At 42.0% G+C, this 13631-nt stretch overlaps 1 pseudogene; it reads right to left on the bottom strand.

Annotated features, from left to right (window-relative positions):
- Positions 1 to 12295: 12295 nt before the first annotated feature.
- On the bottom strand, positions 12296 to 12951 carry LOC129639945 (protein shisa-2 homolog; annotated as a pseudogene).
- Positions 12952 to 13631: the final 680 nt, after the last annotated feature.

The raw sequence follows: 13631 nt of genomic DNA, 5'->3' as shown, positions 1-13631 counted from the left end.
GGAGACATGGGTTCAATCCCTGGGTCAGGAAGATGCCCTGGAGGAGAAAATGGCAGCCCACTCCAGTAATCTTGCCCAGAAAATCTCATGGACTGAGGAGCCTGGTGGGCTACAGCCGTGGGGTTGTTAAGGAGGTGCACGCGACTGAGCAACTAAACAACAATAATAATTATATATATATATATATATATATATATATATATATATATATTCTTGGTAACCACAAACCAAAAACCCATAAGAGATACACACAAAAAGAAAGAAATCCAAATATAATACTAAGGATAGTCATCAAATCACAGGAAAAAGAAGAAAAGCTGGACCATCTATATGCAGAAGAATCAAACTGGACTACTTTTTCACACATAAAAATAAACTCAAAATGGACTAAAGGCTTAAATGTAAGTCCCCAAGCCATAAAACTCCGAGAAGAAAACATAGGCAGTACACTCTTTCACATTGCTCTTAGTAATATCTTTCTAGACATGTCTCCTCAGGCAAGGGAAATAAAGGCAAAAATAAACAAATAAGAATTTATCAAACCAAAACGTTTTTTCACAGTGAAGAAAACTATCAACAAAATGAAAATACAACATATCTGCATATGATATATCTGATAAGGGGTTACTTTCCAAAATATACAAAGAACTCATAAAACTAAACATCAAAGACTAAAATAAAAAACCAGATTAAAAAGTGGGCAAGGACCTGAAAAGACATTTTTCCAAATAAGACATATAGATGACCAACAGACACATGAAAAAATTCTCAACATCACTAACTGTGAGAAAAATGCAAATTAAAACCAGAAGATAACACTCACACCTGTCAGAATGGCTATTATCAAAAAGTTAAGAAACAGGCCTTCCCTGGTGGCTCAGTGGTAAAGAATCTGCCTGCCAATGCAGGAAACATGGGTTAAATCCCTGATCCAGGAAGATCCCACATGCTGGGGAGCAACTAAGCCTGTGCACCACAACTACTGAGCCTGTGCTCTGGAGCTTGGGAGTCACAAGTACCGAGCCCATGCGCTACAACTACTGAAGCCCTCGGGCTCTAGAACCTGTGCTCTGCAATAAGAGAAGCCACTGCAATGAAAAGCCCACCAAGCGCAACTAGACAGTACCCCCTCATTGCCATAACTAGAGAAAAGCCCACGCAGCAACAAAAATCCAGAACAGTCAATAATTAAAAATAAATTAATACACTTTTTTAAATAGTTAAGAAATAACAAGTGTTGACAAGGATGTGGAAAGAAGGGAACCCTCGTGTACTGTTGGCAGATTGGAAAACAATATGGCGGTTCCTCAAAAAATTAAAATAGATTTGCCATATGATCTAGCAATTTCACTTCTGGGTATTTACCAGATGAAAACAAAAAAACTAATTCAAAAAGATATGTGTGTCCCTATGTCCATAAAATGGGTATGAAAATAGTATCTATTTCCTGGGGCCATTTTGAGGATAAGTGATAAACCATGGGGAGTGTAGTATATTTGCTGATCAACATATACTTCCCATTAAGTCTGAGAAAAACAAACTTGTGCCTAATTACATCAGGGAAAACAGGCTTTTTAAACATTAAAACAGCACAAACTACTCATGTAATAAAACTGTACATGTAAGTCAGACTAGACATTTTCATAAATAAGAAAAAGTCCTTTATAAACATTTATTTTTAGCAAGCTGGATCACCTTCTACTCAAATGGTAAAAGACTGCTACTAGGCATATTTAAGCATTTCTTTGTTCAGTTCAGTTCAGTCGTTTCCAACTCTTTGCTACCCCATGGACTGCAGCATGCCAGGCCTCCCTGTCCATCACCAGCTCCTGTAGTTTACTCAAACTCATGTCCATTGAGTTGGTGATGCCATCCAACTGTCTCATCCTCTGTCGTCCCCTTCTCTTCCTGCCTTCAATCTTTCCCAGCATCAGGGTCTTTTCAAATGAGTCAGCTCTTCGCATCAGGTGGCCAAAGTATTGGAATTTCAGCTTCAACATCAGTCCTTCCAATGAACAGTCAGGACTGATCTCCTTTAGGATGGACTGGTTGGATCTCCTTGCAGTCCAAGGGACTCTCAAGAGTCTTCTCAACACCACAGTTCAAAAGCATCAATTCTTCGGTGTTCAGCTTTCTTTATAGTCCAACTCTGACATCCGTACATGACTACTGTAAAAACCATAGCTTTGACTAGATGGACCTTTGTTGGCAAAGTAATGTCTCTGCTTTTGAATATGCTCTCTAGGTTGGTCATAACTTTTCTTCCAAGGAGTAAGCATCTTTTAATTTCATGGCTTCCGTCACCATCTGCACTGATTTTGGAGCCCCAGAAAATAAAGCCAGCCACTGTGTCCACTGTTTCCCCATCTATTTGCAATGAAGTGATGGACTGGATGCCATGATCTTAGTTCTCTGAATGTTGAGCTTTAAGCCAATTTTTTTCACTCTCCTTTTTCACTTTCATCAAGAGGCTCTTTAGATCTTCTTCACTTTCTGCCATAAGGGTGGTGTCATCTGCCTATTTGAGGTTACTGATATTTCTCTCAGCAATCTTAATTCCACTTTGTGCTTCATCCAGTCCAGTGTTTCTCATGATGTACTCTGCATATAAATTAAATAAGCAGGTTGACAATATACAGCCTTGATGTACTCTTTTTCCTATTTGGAACCAGTATGTTGTTCCATGTCCAGTTCCAACTGTTGCTTCCTGACCTGCATACAGATTTCTCAAGAGGCAGGTCAGGTGGTCTGGTATTCCCATCTCTTTCAGAATTTTCCACAGTTTATTGTGATCCACACAGTCAAAGGCTTTGGCATAGTCAGTAAAGTAGAAATAGATGTTTTTCTGGAACTCTCTTGCTTTTTCTATGATCCAGCAGACTTTGGCAATTTGATCTCTGGTTCCTCTGCCTTTTCTAAAACCAGCTTGAACATCTGGAAGTTCACGGTTCACATATTGCTGAAGCCTGGCTTGGAGAATTTTGAGCATTACTTCACTAGTGTGTGAAATGAGTGCAACTGTGTGGTAGTTTGAGCATTCTTTGGCATTGCCTTTGTTAGGGATTGGAATGAAACTGACCTTTTCCAGTCCTGTAGCCACTGCTGAGTTTTCCAAATTTGCTGGCATACTGAGTGTAGCACTTTCACAGCATCATCTTTTAGGATTTGAAATAGCTCAAATGGAATTCCACCGAAATCAGATTGATTATATTCTTTGCAGCCAAAGATGGAGAAGCTCTATACACTCAGCAAAAACAAGACCGGGAGCTGACTGTGGCTCAGATCATGAACCCCTTATTGCCAGATTCAGACTTAAATTGAAGAAAGCACGGAAAACCACTAGACCATTCAGGTATGACCTAAATCAAATCCCTAATGATTATACAGTGTAAGTCTCAAATAGATTTAAGGGAGTAGATCTGATAGAGTGCCTGATGAACTATGGACAGAGGTTCATGACATTGTACAGGAAACAGGGAGCAAGACCATCCCCAAGAAAAAGAAATGCAAAAAAGCAAAATGGCTGTCTGAGGAGGCCTTACAAATAGCTGTGAAAAGAAGAGAAGCCAAAAGCAAAGGAGAAAAGGAAAGATACCCATCTGAATGCAGAGTTCCAAAGAATAGCAAGGAGAGATAAGAAAGCCTTTCTCAGTGATCAGTGCAAGAAATAGAGGAAAACAATAGAATGGGAAAGACTAGAGATCTCTTCAAGAAAATTAGAGATACCAAGGGAACATTTCACACAGAGATGGGCACAATAAAAGACAGAAATGGTACGGACCTAACAGAAGCAGAAGATATTAAGAAGAGGTGGCAAGAATACACAGAACTGTACAAAAAAGATCTTCACGACCCAGATAATCACAATGGTATGATCACTCACCTAGAGCCAGACATCCTGGAATGTGAAGTCAAGTGGGCCTTAGGAAGCATCACTATGAACAAAGCATTTCTTTGTCTGAGGTTTCAAATCTTGTTTAAATGAAACAAAAAATTTGTTTCTCTTGAGGTTTTTAATTTATATACTTAATGAGTAATCCTGTTAAAATCTTAGTTAAGGACTCTGCATTCAATACAGTTGACTACAGTAGAATTTTCCTAGTAGAAAATTTTCACTTGCTGGCACTCTTCTGAATTCTAATAAACCCACTTAGCTTTAAAGCCACTGGGAATATCTTTTTTCAAGTATATCATTTAAAACATCAGATCCTGAGAACTGTGCCTGTGGAAGCCTTTCAGGCCCACTGTTCGTAATCCAGATGCCATCCCCCGGCAGCCATGGAGAGGAGCTGATGGGATGTCTGTCCAGGAAGCAATGGCTGATCCATTGATCTGACCACCTCCAGCCACAGTACCTTTGGGATCTGGGGCAGCACAGGAACCCAGGCCGTGCTTTTTCCAGGCTGCCCCCAGTCAGTGACAGAATGACAGGGGATGTTAGGGCCTGGCCAGTTCTGCCAATGTGAACCTCCTCTATGGGATCTTGTGGTGCCAGAGTTCCCTGTTGGGCTGGCCAAGACTTTTAAGAAGTCACACCTATGTCTGAGGCTCTTCAGGTATCAATCAGATCAGCATTATGACCTGAAGGCTCTCTTTGCCTACTCTTTGGCCCCTTCTGCTTATCTTTTATGGGGAGTATTCAGATAACTCTCATGCCCTTCAACTCCATATTGTCTTCCCAGAGGATCCAAACTGACTTGCAAACTTAAACTGTGTTTCTGAACAGAACAAACACTTGGGTATTCACATGGTTTCTGAGGGAAAAAAAAAAAACCCCGGAGACTCCTAGAAATAATTAGGTATGGAACTTTGCAAACTGTAGGGATCCTAAAATAGCCAGTGGGGTTGAGATAACAACCAGAAACTCAAGGCCATTGGGAAGGGTGAATCTGTAACTCTGAAAAGTGCTCATATACAAGAATCATTCACTGCCTAGGTCTTTCCCTTCTAATCCCTTCCCCTACGGAAGCTAAAGGAACTAAATTTCAAATTGCCAGAGTTTATCAGAATATGAAAATTAATTAAGCAATCCAGTTGGAGGGGGTCCCATTTCTGTTTAATAGCTGATCAGTTTAACTGTTTAATAGTCATTTCAAAATCAGCAGTAGCCACCCCTCCTCTAACACACACTCACATTTTACTTGTCAAACTGAATGACAAGGGGATTGCAAATGAGGAGGAGATAAATACAGCATGCTGTAATTAGTGCATAAGTTAAATATTTGTATGATTGTGTTTTATTCTAAGAAGATGTCTAAGTGATATTCTGAATTAAATCCAAAAGCTGTTTCCACTCCTTACTAACTTAGCCTTTCTTCCTGGCAGAAACCCCTGAGTTCATGTGTATTCATTAAAATCCAGTCTAATTGCTCCCTAGTCAGCTATGACTCTTAAGAAGCTTAGCTGTTAAGTGCTTAAATTGTGTTTGCTCACAGAAAATAGAATTTCTCTAATGATTTGCCATGAAAGTCTCCATATTGTTATTTTAGTGATTTTATTCATAGTAAGTTTCAGAAATTATGCTAAGAGCATTCCACATTAATACATAGTCATTTAAAAAATTAAGCAGGATGAGCCATCTTTGGATCCTTCTTCATAGACCAGTTAACAGCATAGGCCATTGAAGGAATTCTTAAATTCGCAGATGTGACAGAGTTCCACTCTAATGGACACATGTTGATCCAACAGTATTTCCTGGAGCTTCTCTCCCAAAGATGGTGGTGGGGTTGGCTGGGGGCAGTGGGGAGGGCAAATGAGAATCTTAGTCCTTTCACTAAGCTCCTGGATCACATTAGGTCCACAGCACCCTCTGCTACCCCTGTCCTAAGCCTCACCACAGCCTCCTTGGCTATTCCCCCAATGAGTTCATAAGATCTGTGAGGGCAGGGACACTGTTTGTCTTGCTCCTTTTATTATATACCCAACAGCACAGAATTTGGCATGATTCTGACTGCCAAACTTCTCCAACCCCACAATGCCTCAAGCCACTCACAACTCGAGCCATTTCTGACTGACCTGCCCTTTTACATAATAATATTAATTAAAATGTAATAATATATAATGATAGTAATAATGCTCTAAAACATAATAATAATACAATAATAGAAATTAACTTTGAGTCATTTTGTTCTATAGACCAAGCATCTCCTTCAATATTATAAAACCTATGAAATAAACAATGAATTTGTTTATTTTTCAGATGAGAAAACAATGACTCTGAAGAAGAAATGAGGAGATAGATAGGATCTAGAAGTGGCACTGGGAAACAAGAAGTGATACATACTCCCTAAAGCCTGGTCATCACAACACCAAGAAGCCACCACCCTCCCATCCTCAAGTCCATGCAATCTGGTTCTTCTCAGTACTCCATGAAAACTGCTCTGAGCTTCTCAGTGATCTGCTTCTGGATAAATCTAAATGTCTCTTCTGCATTTTCCTGCTGACTGTGGAGCTATTTGCCACTTTCTAAGTTTGGAGAAGGCAATGGCACCCCACTCCAGTACTCTTGCCTGGAAAATCCCATGGACTGAGGAGCCTGGTAGGCTGCAGTCCACGGGGTCCCGAAGAGTCGGACACGGGACACGACTGAGCGACTTCACTTTCACTTTTCACTTTCATGCACTGGAGAAGGAAATGGCAAACCACTCCAGTGTTCTTGCCTGGAGAATCCCAGGGACGGGGGAGCCTGGTGGGCTGCCGTCTGTGGGGTCACACAGAGTCGGACACGACTGAAGCGACTTAGCAGCAGCAGCAGCAGCAAGTTCCCCATCCCCTTGTCTTTCATCACCTGCCACCTCTCCTGTCATCTTCCTACCCTTTGGATCATTTGTTTTTGCCTTCACTGGTTCCAAAACTTAACATTTGTCTCACTCTGTGGCTACCCCCTTTCCATTACCCAATAATAAAAAAAACCTGGCATTTTTACAGATAAGGGAACTAAAATTCAGAGAGGCTAAGTATCAGCCCAAATGCCAGGGGAAAGTAGAATGGGTATTCAAATTATAGTCTTATTCTTAATTTCTGTACCTCCTGCAACCTTCTTCTCACCTAAATTCTGCTCCCTCACTCCCACCATTGATTTTCAACAAAGGAGACACAATAAGTGGTAGATGAAGAGAGCTCTTAGATGCTCAATAGGTTGTTTATTTAATATGAACCCAGAATTAGCAATTGCCAGAGGAGACAAAGGCTGTGTTTCTTTGTATCTTCTTTCTGTTTCCATTCCTTCAATTCTGGGAACATCGTGGTTTGGAGAAACTGGAGCCCCATTTTCAATCTCTCATGAACCGAAAGGCCAGATTTATATAAAACACTCTGAATCTGAGGGAATGAACCTAGCATTGCAAGCTCTGTTAAAACTCCAGGTGGAGGTGCCAAGACCTGACTGCCAAATTGTGCACTGTCTCCTTGGAGACCCCCAAGTGAATGACAGCACTGAGGAAGTAGCATGGGCAATTGAGATGCACAATGAACCTACTGAGCATTACAGATGCTTTGACAATCTGTAACTGATGTGAAAGAGTAAGGCACTCCTGCCTCCCATTGTTTCATGCTCTCCCTTGCAAGAGTCTTATTTCCTTCCTGGACTGGAAGCCCCCAAAGGGCCATGAGAGGGCTCTAGAAAGATCATGTGGCATTTGGGAGGAGCACAAAACAGCAGGGCAGAAGGCCAGGCTTCTGGTCTTACTTTCACTTTTCACTAGCTATGGGAGATGAGACCATGGGCAATATTTTAACCTCTTTGAGCCTTAATTCCTTCATTTTTCAGTAGGGAATCACAATTTGGTCCTACATGGTCATTACTATGTTATTAATACTTGCATCCCCCAACGGCACCAAACTTAATGATAGGCATGTATGCAATAAATCCATGTTGGATTTGCCCCCAATCCAAATGAAAAATTCTTGTCCATCAGTAAAATTAACAGTTGGGTTAAATCTTTGAAAAATATAAGTCATCAGAAATAGAGTGTTAAATTTAACTAATCAAGTCAGTTAGGCAAGCAAGAAACTTATATTTATTGAGTACATATATGTGTAAAACAGTGTAAAGCCATGCTAAACAAAGACTGAGTCCTTGTTTTCAAGAGGATGAGTGATAACCTGGAAAGCTAAAACATACATAATTTGAAACAATTTGAGAACAACAATCAATAGTGACAACAATCATAAATGCTATTTATTTGGGATTTACTCTGTGCTAGGCACTGTGCTAAGTACCTCACATCTTGGACCCCTTTAGATCCTCACCACAACTCTCTGAGAGGTATATCTTTGCTAAGTTAGTAATTAGGATACTGAAAGTTTCTTAAGGGCCATAAACCTGAAAAGGTCACAACTAGAATGGGGACTCAAGTTCATCCACTGCACCCATGTCAAAAAGTGCTAAAATGAAACTGGGTAGAGGGTAGTGAGAGTTGATAGGAGTTAATCAGGGAAGATTTCCTAAATGAAGTAAGCTTGAGCTCTGACAGAATGTGGTCCACTGGAGAAGAGAATGGCAAACCACTTCAGTATTCTTGCCTTGGGATCCCCATGAACAGTATGAAGGCAAAAAGATAGGACACTGAAAGATGAACTCCCCAGGTCGGTAGGTGCCCAATATGCTACTGGAGATCAGTGGAGAAATAACTGCAGAAAGAATGAAGGGATGGAGCCAAAGCAAAAGCAACACCCAGTTGTGGATGTGACTGGTGATAGAAGCAAGGTCCGATGCTGTAAAGAGCAATACTGCATAGGAACCTGGAATGTTAGGTCCATGAATCAAGGCAAATTGGAAGTGGTCAAACAGGAGATGGCAAGAGTGAACATCAACATTTTAGGAATCAGTGAACTGAAATGGACTGGAATGGGTGAATTTAACTCAGATGACCATTATATCTACTACTATGGACAATAATCCCTTAGAAGAAATGGAGTAGCCATCATAGTCTACAAGAGTCTGAATGTAGTACTTTGATGCAGTCTCAAAAACAACAGAATGATCTCTGTTCATATCCAAGGCAAACCATTGAATATCATGGTAATTCAAGTCTATGCCCCAACCAGTAATGCTGAAGAAGCTGAAGTTGAATGGTTTTATGAAGACCTACAAGACTTTTTAGAACTAACACCCCCCAAAAAAGATGTCCTTTTCATTATAGGGGACTGGGCTGCAAAAGTAGGAAGTCAAGAAACACTTGGACTAAGACGTAAATTTGGCCTTGGAGTACAGAATGAAGCAGGGCAAAGGCTAATAGACTTTTGCCAAGAGAACGCACTGGTCATAGCAAATACCCTCTTCCAACAACACAAGAGAAGACTCTATACATGGAAATCACCAGATGGCCAACACCGAAATCAGATTGATTATATTCTTTGCAGCCAAAGATGGAGAAGCTCTATACACTCAGCAAAAACAAGACCGGGAGCTGACTGTGGCTCAGATCATGAACTCCTTATTGCCAGATTCAGACTTAAATTGAAGAAAGTAAGGAAAACCACTAGACCACTCAGGTATGACCTAAATCAAATCCCTTATGATTATACAGTGGAAGTGAGAAATAGATTTAAGGGACTAGATCTGATAGAGTGCCTGATGAACTATGGACAGAGGTTCATGACATTGTACAGGAAACAGGGAGCAAGACCATCCCCAAGAAAAAGAAATGCAAAAAAGCAAAATGGCTGCCTGAGGAGGCCTTACAAATAGCTGTGAAAAGAAGAGAAGCCAAAAGCAAAGGAGAAAAGGAAAGATATAAGCATCTGAATGCAGAGTTCCAAAGAATAGCAAGGAGAGATAAGAAAGCCTTCCTCAGTGACCAATGCAAAGAAATAGAGGAAAACAACAAAATGGGAAAGACTAGAGATCTCTTCAAGAAAATTAGAGATACCCAGGGAACATTTCACGCAAAGATGGGCACAATAAAGGACAGAAACGGTATGGACCTAACAGAAGCAGAAGAGATTAAGAAGAGGTGGCAAGAATACACAGAACTATACAAAAAAGATCTTCATGACCCAGATAATCACGATGGTGTGATCACTCACCTAGAGCCAGACATCCTGGAATGTGCAGTCAAGTGGGCCTTAGGAAGCATCACTACAAACAAAGCTAGTGGAGGTGATGGAATTCCAGTTGAGCTATTTCAAATCCTAAAAGATGATGCTGTGAAAGTGCTGCACTCCATATGTCAGCAGATTTGGAAAACTCAGCAGTGGCCACAGGACTGGAAAAGGTCAGTTTCATTCCAATCCCTAACAAAGGCAATGCCAAAGAATGTTCAAACTACCACACAATTGCACTCCTCTCACACGCTATCAAAGTAATGCTCAAAATTCTCCAAGCCAGGTTTCAGCAATACATGAACCATGAACTTCCAGATGTTCAAGCTGGTTTTAGAAAAGGCAGAGGAACCAGAGATCAAATTGTGAACATCCGCTGGATCGTTGAGAAAGCAAGAGAGTTCCAGAAAAACAGCTATTTCTGCTTTACTATGCCAAAGCCTTTGACTGTGTGGATCACAATAAACTGTGGAAAATTCTGAAAGAGATGGGAATACCAGACCACCTGAACTGGTTCTTGAGAAATCTCTATGCAGGTCAGAAAGCAGCAATTGGAACAACATGCTGTTTGGAACAACATGGAACAACAGACTGTTTCCAAATAGGAAAAGGAGTACATCAAGACTGTACATTGTCACCCTGCTTATTTAACTTATATGCAGAGTACGTCATGAGAAACACTGGACTGGATGAAGCACAAGCTGAAATCAAGACTGCTGGGAGAAATATCAGTAACCTCAGATAGGCAGATGATACCACCCTTATGGCAGAAAGTGAAGAGGAACTAAAAAGCCTCTTGATGAAAGTGAAAGAGGGGAGTGAAAAAGTTGACTTAAAACTCAACATTCAGAAAACTAAGATCATGGAATCCAGTCCCATCACTTCATGGCAAATAGATGGGGAAGCAGTGGACACAGTGGCTGACTTTATTTCTGGGGTCTCCAAAATCACTGCAGATGGTGACTAAAGCCATGAAATTAAAAGACGCTTACTTCCTTGGAAGGAAAGTTATGACCAACCTAGACAGCATAATAAAAAGCAGAGACATTACTTTGCCAACAAATGTCCATCTAGTCAAGGCTGTGATTTTTCCAGTAGTCATGTATGGATGTGAGAGTTGGACTGTAAAGAAAGCTGAGCACTGAAAAATGATGCTTTTGAACTGTGGTGTTGGAGAAGACTCTTGAGAGTCCCTTGGACTACAAGGAGATCCAACCAGTCCATCCTAAAGGAGATCAATCCTGAGTGTTCATTGGAAGGACTGATGTTGAGGCTGAAACTCCAATACTTTGGCCACCTGATGTGAAGAGCTGACTCATTTGAAAAGACCCTGATGCTGGGAAAGATTGAAGGCAGGAGGAGAAGGGGATGACAGAGGATGAGATGGTTGGATGGCATCACCGACTCAATGGACATGAGTTTGGGTAAACTCTGGGAGTTGGTGATGGACAGAGAGGCCTGGCATGCTGCAGTCCATGGGGTCTCAAAGAGTCGGACACAATTGAGTGACTGAACTGAATGTTAAAAAGATGGTTAAAGAGAAGAAATGGTGTGGAGAGGTTAAAAAAATAAGATGTTCTGATTAGAGGGAATGCCTAGGTCAAGAGAAAAAAGACAGAAATAACTTTCCCTATAAATAGACAGGAAAGGAATGGGTTTGCTAGAGCAGAGGTGGGATGAAATGTTGGTGAAGGAGAAGAGAACAGCTTGCTGAGGATATTTGTGCTGGTTTATAAAAAGTGTTGCTGTTCTTACTCAGTCTTGTCTGACTCTTTGTGACCCTGTGGACTGTAGCTCACCAGGCTCCCCTGTCCATGGGATTCCCCAGGCAGGAATACTGTAGTGGATTGCCATGGCTTCCTCCAGGAGATTTTCCCAACCCAGGGAGCAAACCCAGGTCTCCCTCATTGCAGGCAGATTCTTTACCAGTTGAGCCACCAGGGAAGCCCAGGAATCCTGGAGTGGGTAGCCTATCCCTTCTCCAGGGGATCTTCCTGACCCAGGAATCAAACTGGGGTCTCCTGCATTGCAGGCAGATTCTTTACAGTTAAGCTACAAGGGAAGCCCAAAACATATCTAGAAACACTCATTTGGAGAAAGATGTTTTCCTCCAGTTTGGGGGCAAATGAAGCCATCCAACAGAACCATGCCATAAACACCACCAACAGGCACGAACTTCCAAGCTAGAATCCTTCCCAAGCCCACAGTTCCCACTCGCCTGTCTGGTCCAGGCCCCCAGCCACACTCTGCATTACAAGGTCACCGTTGGGTACATCTTCTGTTTGCTGTTAGTGTGAGGGAAGGGAGCCTGGATCTGCCTGTAGCCCGTCTGCAGCCAGTCCAGGAATGGGGGCACTGGGGTCATGGGCACTGAGTCTGGCTGCAGCATACTCCACAAAGGGGGGATGCAAGTACTGCCCTCAATGGGGCACGATCTGGGTGGCCTGCTGGCAGTTGAGCACGGAGAATCTAGTGGACATGTCCACATACACATTGTTCATGGTGCCCTCAGGCAAGCAACAGTTGGTTTGGGACCTGGTCTGGCGCCCCATCCCCTGAGTTGGCGCTGGAGCTGGAGCTGGTGGCTGTGCTGGACTAGTGGGAGGAGGAGCCCCGGGAGGTGCTGGGCTTAGGATCATGAGGATAACCTCCATCAGGCGGGGTCCTCCTGGGGCCCCGGCTCTGCTGAGGCTCCTGCTTGGGCCGGAGGCATCTGCAGCAGCAGGCGGCCACAAGGGATCCCAAGATGATGAAGGCAACAAACACCAACCCGACAATGAGGAAGCGCACATAGATGGGGACTGCAGAGCCGCTGGGGCCATCTTTGTCCATGCAGTCAGGCTCACCAGCGCCCTGTTGGCGGTCATTGTCTCAGCCGTCCTGGTCCAGGCGTGCGTTGGTGTTAGAGTGTTAAATGGCAGTGTAGTTTGACACAACAGGATTTGGGCACCATCAGGCCTTTACTCAAGCCATCACCTCTTCCTGGAAGGTCCTTCTTTAATCTTCTCACCTAGTAAACCATCAAATCTCATCTCAGGCATCACCTCATTTCAGAAAGCCCTCCCTAACCTGTTCTTCCATAAAGATCATTTGAGGACATCTCCTCTGGGTTCCCGTGGTCCCCTGTGCATACTTCTAACCACATCTTCCAGTCTAGAAGTTTTATAGTTCTGTTTTAAGCCTGATACATTTTAATTTTGTGAAAGGTATAAGATTTATATCTAGATTCATATATTTTTATTTTTTGGCCTGTGGCTATCCTGTTATTCCAGCACCATTTGTTGAAAAGAGTATATCTGCTCCATTGTATTGCCTTTGCTCCTTTGTTAAAAATCAGTTGAACATATTTTATGCGCATCTAGCTCTAGGCTCCCTCTTCTGTTCCACTGATCTATTTATCTATCCTTTCACCAATACAACACTGTCTTGATTATAATAATAATATATATAATGTAATTTATAGGTCGTGAAGTTGTGTAGTGTCAATCCTCTAATTTTGTTCTTTCCCTTCAACATTGACTTGGCTGTTCTGGATCTTTTGCCTCTCCGTATAAATTTTAAAATCAGTTTGTCAATATCCACAAAAT

The sequence above is a fragment of the Bubalus kerabau genome, chromosome X, assembly GCF_029407905.1.
Source record: "Bubalus kerabau isolate K-KA32 ecotype Philippines breed swamp buffalo chromosome X, PCC_UOA_SB_1v2, whole genome shotgun sequence".
Classification (NCBI taxonomy): domain Eukaryota; kingdom Metazoa; phylum Chordata; class Mammalia; order Artiodactyla; family Bovidae; genus Bubalus; species Bubalus kerabau.
This window is presented reverse-complemented; position numbering and strand designations above follow the sequence as displayed.